At 37.1% G+C, this 10,060-nt stretch overlaps 1 pseudogene; it reads left to right on the plus strand.

The window, feature by feature from the left end:
* Window positions 1-1,786: 1,786 nt before the first annotated feature.
* Window positions 1,787-10,060, plus strand: LOC104852921 (annotated as a pseudogene).

The following is a 10,060-nucleotide window of genomic DNA, read 5'->3' on the forward strand; positions in this document are numbered from 1 at the left end:
GAAAAAAAAAAAAAAAAAAAAAAAAAAAAAAAAAAAGATAGCCAGGCATGGTGGTCTACACCTGTAGTTCCGGGTACTGACAAGGTTGAGGCAGCAGGATTGCTTGAACTCATGAGTTTGAGATCAGCCTGAGCAACCTAGAGATATCTGAGAAGGAAAGGAAAGGAAAGGAAAAGAAAGGAAAGGAAAGGAATATGAACCCACCATTGAGATTAAATATGTTAATGTATTTCCATAATTGCTGTAGATATTTTAATGTTTATTTATTAATATTTAAAATTTTTTCAATGCTGTGGAATGACACCAAGGGCCTCACTCATGCTAGACAAATGCTCTACAACTGAACTCCACTCCTAACCTATGTAATGTTGTATTTCTTTAAAAATATGGGGTTGAAGGTGTCAGTGATATAATGCTTTCTTTCTGTTTATGTGGCCCTGAATTCAATTCCCAGTGCTAGAAAAAAAAGGCAAAAGAAGAAATAAAATATTACAGATACTCATAGTGCCCCATTCCTGTGTCCTTGTCTCCTCTGTCCACTCAAAGGTAACTATCACCCTGAAGTACATAATATTTCAATGAATGTTTTTATACATTCACTTTGTATATTAGTAAACAATATTTACCATTTTTTGCATAAATGGTCTCATAATATGTAATTTGTAGCTTGCTTTCTTCAAATCATTGTACTAGTACATGTTTATAGTACACAATGCTTGCATTTCTTGTGTGGTGCATGTACATAATGTGTGCCCCTTTTCATCCTCTTTCCTGCCACTCCTTCCCTCTTCCCTTCATCTTCTGATCCCTTTCCCTCTTTTTTTGTAGCTTGATTTTTATAATTTTTTTATACAGGGTCTCACTATGTTCAGGCTATCCATGAATTCACTGTGGAGTCCAGGCTGGCCTTGAACTCATAGTGATCCTCCTGCCTCAGCCTCCCAAGTGCTGGAATTACAGGCCTGTGCTGCCATGCTTGGCTGTAGCTTGCTTTTTAAACTCAACATTGTTTCTCAGATTTGTTTTTCTTTTTCTAGTACCAGGTATTAAACGCAGGGCTTTCACACTGAGCTGTATCCTAGTCCTTTTTATTTTGGGACAGGGTCTTGCTAAATCACTATTGCCCAGGGTGGGCTTGAACTTGCAAGCATCCTGAATCAACCTCCCAGAGGGCTGGGATACAGGTGTGCACTACCATGCCTGGCTATGGCTAGCATTTTTGTGTGTGTCCTATTTTTAAAAATTCCTTGCTTGATTCCACATAATATTTTCAAGCATTAAGGATTTTGTCCCTCTTTATATTTTACCTTTCCTTTTCTTCCTTTCCAGCAGATAGAAGAGTCTGTGCTTCACTGTCTTCTAGGAAGTACTGTATGTGGCCAAGCTACAGATTAGTTTGTAATCTGAAGTCTGAGCTTCTCTTTTACAAGCACATCAAGGAGTATTGAGTATGAAGGAGAATGTGGCTTTGTCATATTAAAAAAGATGTCCCAGCTGGGTGCAGTCAGACCCATTTGTAATTCTAGCTACTCAGGATTACAGGCCAGCCTGTACAACACAGTGAGACCCCAAAATTTTTTTTACAAGGCCTTAAATCGCAGGATGAAGTGGGGAGAAGTTAAGTTAGGTCAACCCGGGGCCTCCCTTTTTGCCGTCTCCTGGGGAGACACTAGAAAGGAATTGATGCTTAATGAATCTGGGATATAGAAATGCAAGGTCTATGGTTACAAATATTATAACAATCGCTGCATAACAAATGTGCCACAAAAACCCCAGAGAGGTAAAGATGCCGAGTAAACAATGTCTTTAAATAATACTCTGAGGGGACAAATGTTCCTTCTCAACACCTTCTCAAGGTTTGGCATTGTATAAGACCCCAGAACCAGTTAGGAGAGCCCCAAGAATATAACTGAGATTGACTCCCCACCTCTGACCCTAGCAGTGGTACCTGTATCTATTACATTATGTTTATTTTGAATTGAGAAAGAGAAGCATTTGGAATTATTTAAGATTGTAGACATAAAACATGGATGGAAATTATTTGATGTGAACTGCAGGCGAAAGTATTAATCTTCTTAATAAATTTCCAGTTTTAGCCAGCACAGCTTCCTGAATGATCTAGGATTAAAATAATAACATGGTTTAAATGGAAGTTTTTTTCCTCTCAGTTTTATTCCATTTTTGATCCTCTTAGGAGCTCACTAAATTTTTCTTCCTCCTGTATTTTTCCTTTACACTAAAACAAAATGAACTTTTTTGCTCTCTTTAGATAAAATAGGTCTTAATTTCCATAATAAAAACTTTAAAGTACTGCTAATTTTTAAACATGTTTAAAATGAAGTAATATTAGCTAAATATAAAATAATATTTGTGAGTTATATTTAGGTTATAACCCCCCCCAATCCTGGAAATTGAATGTAAAGCCTTCACACTGAGATACACCTCCAGTTAATTTTTTATTTTGGGATAGAGTCCCACCAGGTTGTGTGGGCTGGTTTTGAACCTGTGATTCTCCTGTGTTAGCCTCCCAGAGTTCTGGAATTATAGGAGTATGCCATTATGTCTGGTTGTTTATTATTATGATTATTACTATTATTATCATCATCATTATTATTATTATTTTGAGAAAGGGTCTTGCTAAGTAGTCTAGGCTGGCCTTGAATTCACTATGTAACCCAGGATGGGCTCCAACTCATGGTGATCCTCCTGCTTCGGCCTCCTTAGTGCTGGGATTACAAATATGCACCACCATACCCAGCTAATATGCCTGGTTTAAATTATAAATCTAAACATTCATGAACCTTAAATGCTATAAATTTACCACTAACTTGAATTTATTTGAATGTTCTCCTTTTTCTAATGTAACTATTATCTTGAATTTTACATTTTTTTCTTTTTTAAAGTTCTATTGCCTATGTATAGATTCATAAAAAATACATTGTTTGGCTAGGCATGATTGTGCACAAGTGTAATCGTAGCTCTCTGAAAGGCTGAGGGAGGAGCATCGTAATTCTGAGTTGAGCCAAAGTACATTTGTGACATATTGAGAACCTATCTCAAAAAGGGGGAAGGGTTGGGTGTGGTGGTGGATGCCTATAATCCCAGTACTTCAGAGGCTGAGGCAGAAAGATTGTCCAAGGTTCAAGGCCATCCTGAGCTACATAGTGAGTTTAGTTTAATGCCAGTCTGTATTACAAAGCAAGAACCAGTGTAAAAAACAAAACAAAACAAAAACTCACTGAGAATATAGCTCTGAATTAAATCCCCAGCACAACACCCCCCCATAGCAGCTTAAAACAACAACATCCTGATTTCCAAGCACTGTATTGCAAAGAGAGAATAACTATTGGTTATATCATAATCTGATGATGTAACCATACCTCGGTCATATAATTTAAAATTTGTTGTAAAAGACATCCGAGAAAATGGCAAAGGGGTAAACAGCAACAAATCAACCTCTCTGAGATTCAGAAACCAGCACTAGAAAATAAACTTGGGGAAGAAAAGAAAAAAAGGAGATCTCTTCTTGTTCCAAATGAATTTTTGGATTGCTTTCTCAAGGTCTGTGAAGTATACTGTTGGAATTTTGATAGGGATTGCACTGAATCTATATAGCAGATCTGGAAGTATGACCATTTTCACTATATTGGTTCTTCCTACCCAGGAACAAGGGATGTATTTCCATGTTCTCATATCCTCTTCTATTTCTTTTTTCGGACTGTTATAGTTTTCAGGGTAGATGTCTTTGATTTCTTTTGTTAGGTTGATTCCTAGATATTTCATTATCTTGATGATATTGTGAAGGAAGTTGTTTCTCCAGTTTCTCTTTCAGTGAGTCTGCTGTTCATGTACAGGAAAGCTATTGATTTTTGACTGTTGACCTTGTATCCAGCTACTCTACTGAATTTGGTTATTAAGTCTAGAAGACTTCAGGTGGAGTTATTGGGGTCTTCTATATAGAGTATCATGTCATGTGCAAATAATGACAATTTAACTTCTTTGTTTCCTATCTTTATTCCTTTTATTTCTTTCTTTTGTCTAATAGCTGTGGCTAATGTTTCCAAACTATATTGAATAGGAGTGGTGATAAGGGACATCCTTGTCTTGTTCCTTATTTTAGTGAAAAGGATTTCAGTGTTTGACCATTTAGTGCGATATTGGCAACAAAGACAAAGCAGGGGGTATCACAATCGCCAACTTGAAACTATGCTACAAAGCTACTGTGATAAAAACAGCATAGTGCTGGCAAAGAAACAGATCCAAGGATCAGTGGAACTGATTAGAAGATGAAGAAACAACTCCAGAGACACTCAGCCACCTCATCTTCAATAAAGGAGCCAGAAACACTCATTGGAGAAAAGATAGCCTCTTTGATAAATAGTGCTAGAAAACTGGGTTTCAATCTGCCAAAGATTAAAAGTAGACCTATATCTCTCACAATGCACAAAACTAAAATTGAAATGGATTACAGATATAAATATGAAAACAGAAACAGTAAACTTTCTGGACGAGAGGTTAGGTAGAACTCTTGAAGACACTGGCATAGGAAAAGACTTTATGAGCAAAACCTGAGTTGCACATAAACTAGCAAAAAGAATCAACAAGTGGGATCACCTCTTATTAAAAAACTTCCAAATTTAAAGACCCAAACAAAAAATGGACACCTGAAATGAACAGACCTTTCTTAAAGAAGTAGAAATAGCAAAAAAACAAAACAACCTCCCCCAAAAAAGGGAAAAATGTTCAACATCACTGGTCATCAGAGAGATGCAAATGAAAACAAAGCTGATTTCTCCTCACTCCAGAAACAATAGCTGTTATCAAGATGTCATTGATATTGTTGGTGGGAGTGCAGACTAGTGCAACCACTATGGAAATCAATATGGAGATACCTCAAAGAGCTTGGGCTGGAGGTTCCATTTGACCCAGCCATCCCTCTTCTGGGTATCTTCCAAGACAACTAAAAGAATCATGTCACAGAGAACTATGTGCACCCATGTTTATAGCGGCACAGTTTGTAATAGCTAAATCTTGGAAATAGCCTATTTGCCCATCCGTTGGAAACTGGATAAAGAAGTTGTGGTTTTTCTATAAAATGGAATATTACTCAGCCATAAAGAATGAGAAAATAGATTCATTCATAGGAAAATGGATACATATTGAAGATATACTCCTAAGTGAAATAAATAAGTCACACATGTGTAAATACCAAATCGTTTCCCTGGTGTGAATAATCTGCAACAATGCATAAGATTCTAATAATATTACTGACATTTAGAAATGGGAAGAAAGGAGCTAAAGGTGTAGGCAAGGTGGGATGGGTAGGGGAAGAATAAAAAGGGAAAAGAAAAAAATGTGAGAGAATGAAAAGATGAAAATAAAGTATTTGTAGATGGGGAGGGGAGGAGGGGGTGAAGGGAGGGCAGAGGTAAGGGGAAAAAATGAGAATCAAGACTTGTCATGTAGAGGTACATGATCCCAACAATGAATGCAACTGTACTGTATCCCTAAAATGTACCAATAAACTCAATTAAAGCTGAAAAAAAAAGAAATCAATGATAAACAAATGTTGGTGGGGTTGTGGGGAGAAAAAAAAAACCCTTCTCCACTGTTGGAGGGAATGCAGACTGTGCAATGACTGTGGAAATCAATATGAAGACACCTCAAAAAACTAGGATTAGAGGTCCCATTTGACCCAGCTATTTTCCTAGTGGATATCTTCATAAAAGAATAAAAAGAACCACACCACATTGATATATGTACACCCATGTTCATAGCAGCATGGTTCATAATACCTAAAACTTGGAAACAGCTCAATTGCCCATCAACTGAAGACTGGATAAAGAAAATGTGGGTTTTTAAAAAAATAAAACAGAGTACTACTCTGCCATAAAGAATGAGAAATTAGAGGCATTTATAGCTAAATGAATGCACATTGAGGCCATACTCAATAAATAGGACACACGTGTGTAAATTCTGAATAGTTTCTTTGGTGTGAAAAGTGTAAATAAGGATCAAAATGCATAATTGATATTATGAAATAGGAAGAAAAGATCCAAAAGGGTAGTGGGAGGGATAGGAGAAAAGAAAGAAGAGAATGGAATTAATGAGAAAATGAAAAAATAGAAACAAAGTCTTTGTAAGCAGGGAGGGGTGGAGGGGTTGAATGTAAGGCAGGGGAATATGGAAAAAATAAGAACTGAGATATATTATATAAAGGTACAAATTCCCAATGATGAATGTCATTATATTGTATACCTAAAATGTACCAATAAAATTAATTTTATTTTTTAAAATTTTTATTCCCATTGAGTTTATTGGTACATTTTAGGTATATAGTACAGTTACATTCATCATTGGGATTTTGTACCTTTACATGACAGGTCTTGGTTCTCATTTTTTCCCCTTATCCCTGCCCTCCCTTCACCCTCTCCTCCATTTCCTATTTATAAATACTTTATTTCCATTTTTTCATGTTTTTTTCTTTTCCTTTATGACCTTTCCCCTATGCTTCCCACTTCCCCTACACTTTTAGCTCTTTTCTTCCTATTTCACATTGTCCATTATATCATTAGGATCTTATGTACCATTAAAGGTTTTCACACCAAAGAAACTATTCAGGATTTATACATGTGTGACTTATTTACTTCACTTAGGAGTATATCCTCAATATGTATCAATTTTCCTATGAATGACTCTAATTTCTCATTCTTTATGGTTGAGTAGTAGTCCATTTTATAGAAAAACCACATCTTCTTTATCCAGTCTCCAACTGATGGGCAGATGGGCTGTTTCCAAGTTTTAGCTACTACAAACTGTGCCGCTATAAACACAAATGTGCATATATTACTGTGATATGATTCTTTTAATTCTTTTGGAAAGATACCCAACAGAGGGATGGCTGGGTCAAATGGAACTTCTAAACCTAGTTCTTTAAAGTATCTCCATATTGATTTCCACAGTGGTTGCACCAGTCTGCACTCCCACCAACAAGGGAGAAGGGTTCCTTGCTCCCCACAACCCCTCCAACATTTGTTATTGGTCGATTTCTTGATAGCAGTCATTCTTTCTGGAGTGAGGTGGAATCTCAGTGTTGTTTTCATCTGCATCTCTTGAATGACCAGTGATGTGGGACATTTTTTCATATATTTACTTGCTGCTTTTCCAATAAGTACTATGCTGGCATAAAGAAGGATAAACTTGAGTCATTTGTAGGAAAATGGATGAACTTCGGGACCATAATCTTAAGTGAAATAAATCGGACATGCAAGTTCTGGGATAACAAGTGTGCACCACCAAGCCTGGCCACCTTTATTTTTAAGTGATATTGAACCCAGAGGCATTCTACCACCAAGCTACCTTCCCAGCCCTTTTAATTTATTCTTTCTTTTTTTCACCCTTTAAAAAATTGGTATACAGATTAATGGATTTCATTTTGGCAGATTCATACATGAACATAATATAATTTGTGCATTTTCACACACACACATTTTTATTTTTTATTTTGAGACAAGTTGTCAGTAAATTGCCCAGGCAAGACTCAAACTTATGATCCTCCTCCCTCAACCTCCTGAGTTCTGGGATTACAGGCATGCATCACCACACCAGGCTATGATGGTTATAATTATTTCTTTCCTCCCTTTGCATCCCAGTTGTTTTTTTTTTCACTACGCCCTGCTACTTCTTAATAGATGTAGCATTAAATTTAGCAGCTACTGTTAGCATGTTTCTCACCCTTCAAATCCCAGTTGTTTCTGTGAAATGAGTATGTACATATAAAAATGTCATGATTTCAGCTGGGTTCAGTGGTACATGCCTATAATTCTAGCACTCTAGGAGGCTGAGGCAGAAGGACAGCAAGTTCCATCCCAGATTGGGCAATTTAATGAGATCCTGTCTCAAAAATAAAATAAAAATGGCTAGGAGTATAGCTCAGTATGAAGGCCCTCAGTTTAATCTGCAGTACTACTAAACAAAAGGAAACAAAACAAAGCCAGACCCATGATTTTACATTTTCTGACTGACAGCCATTTGAATAGCTTGAAATTTAGTTCTGGCCCCTGTGTTTGTAGAAATATTTTGTTTTATAATTTTTTGAAAAATCACTTTTTAAAACTACTTTATTGAGCTGCAATTGACACACAAAAAGCTATATATAATGCTGGTATTGTGACACATATCTGTGGTCCCAGGTCTCCGGAGGCTGAGGTAAGAGGATCACAGTGAGCTTGAGGCCAGCCTGGACTGCATAGCAAGACCCTATCTCAAAAACAAAAACATTTCAAAAAGCAGGGTATTAAAAAATGTAGTGTACATTTAATGTATATAACTTGATGAGTTTTGAGATAAGTATATACCTGTGAAATCATCACCACAATCTATAAGCCTATCCATTACCTCCACAAACGTCTTCCATTCATCTTTATAATTTTTTTTTTTTTGAGACAAGGTCTAGCCCTGTAGTCTTGGGTGGTCTTGAACTCAATTTGTACACCAGACTTTTCTCAGACTTGAGACCCATCTTCCTTCAGCATCCTGAGTGCTGGAATTCCAGACTGTGTCCAACATTTTTTGCTTATTTTAAAAGTGAATTATTCAGCTGGGCATGGCAGCACATGTCACAGTCCCGGCATTTGGAAGGCTGAGGCAGGAGAATCTCTTCAAGTTTGAGGCCAACCTGGACTACATAGTAATTTCAAGGCCAGCTTAAAGTAGATAGCAAGATCTTGCCTCAAAAAATAAAAAAACAAAACAAAACAGTGAACTGTTCAGCCTGGTATAGCAGCACACACTCAGGAAGACTGTCAGTCAGGAGGACTGTTATATTTGAGCCCAGGCTGGGCAATGTAACAACTTAGAAAGACTCTTTCAAAATAAAAATAAAGCACTAATGACAAAACTCAATATGAAGGCCCTGAAAAAAATATATATATTTTAAACTAGCTGGGAGTGGTGCTGAACGCCTGTAATCCCAGCACTCGGGAGGCTGAGGTAGGAGGATCGCTGTGAGTTCGAGACCAGCCTGGGCTACATAGTGAGTTCCAGGTCAGTCTCAACTACGTAGTGAGACCCTGTCTCAAAACAAAATAAAACAAAAATTAAGCTGTGCTAATAGTTTTCTGGAGATGGCTTCTACCAGTTCCCAAGAAAGACAAATGTTAAAATGTCAGGAATTTTGCAAGGCAATTGATGTTATGTTAACAATTTAGGATTGGTCATAATGCGAATACTTACATCAAGGAAATCAGCAAGTGCTACAATTAGAGTTATTTTTAGCAGGCTTCCTGGGCTACATAGTGACTTCAAGCCCAACCTGAACTACATAGGGTGACCTTGTCTCAAAACAAAAAACAAACAACAGCAACAAAAACCAATCCTCCCCCAAAATTAGATTTTTTTTAAATCCTAGAAATCCTATAGACAGGGTCTCACAAATAATAAACTTACTGAGAAAGAAATTAGGGAAACAACACCTTTCACAATAGTACCCCTCCAGAAAATGAAATATCTAAAAATCAATCTAACAAAGTAAAGGAAATTTACATGGAAAACTACAGTACTCTGAAAAAGGAGATAGAAGAGGATATCAGAAAATGGAAAGATATCCCTTGTTCTTGGGTGGGAAGAACCAATATATAGAAAATGGCCAAAACTGCTATATAGATTCAATGCAAATTCAAATACCAGTAGCATATCTCACAGAATTAGAGAAAACAATTCTACTAGCCCTCTTGGGTAGGAGTTAGGGCTAAACATCATCTGGATTTGATCTTTTGTCCCAAGTAGACTGGTGTTGCCATCAGAAGACTGTGTGAAAAATGTGATGGCAAATGTGTAATCTGTGACTCCTATGTGCGTCCCTGCACCCTGGTGTGAATATGTGACGAGTGTAATTACGGCTCTTACCAGGGGCGCTGTGTGATCTGTGGAGATCGAGGAGTCTCTGATGCCTATTATTGTAAGGAGTGCACCATCCAGGAGGAGGCCCAAAGATTGTCAGCTTGGGGAGATCTAAGACCTCTTCTATGAATGCAAAAAGTATGGCTTTAAGAAGAGGTGA

Source organism: Fukomys damarensis, unplaced genomic scaffold (genome assembly GCF_012274545.1).
Source record: "Fukomys damarensis isolate Sample0158 unplaced genomic scaffold, DMR_v1.0_HiC HiC_scaffold_39, whole genome shotgun sequence".
Taxonomy (NCBI): domain Eukaryota; kingdom Metazoa; phylum Chordata; class Mammalia; order Rodentia; family Bathyergidae; genus Fukomys; species Fukomys damarensis.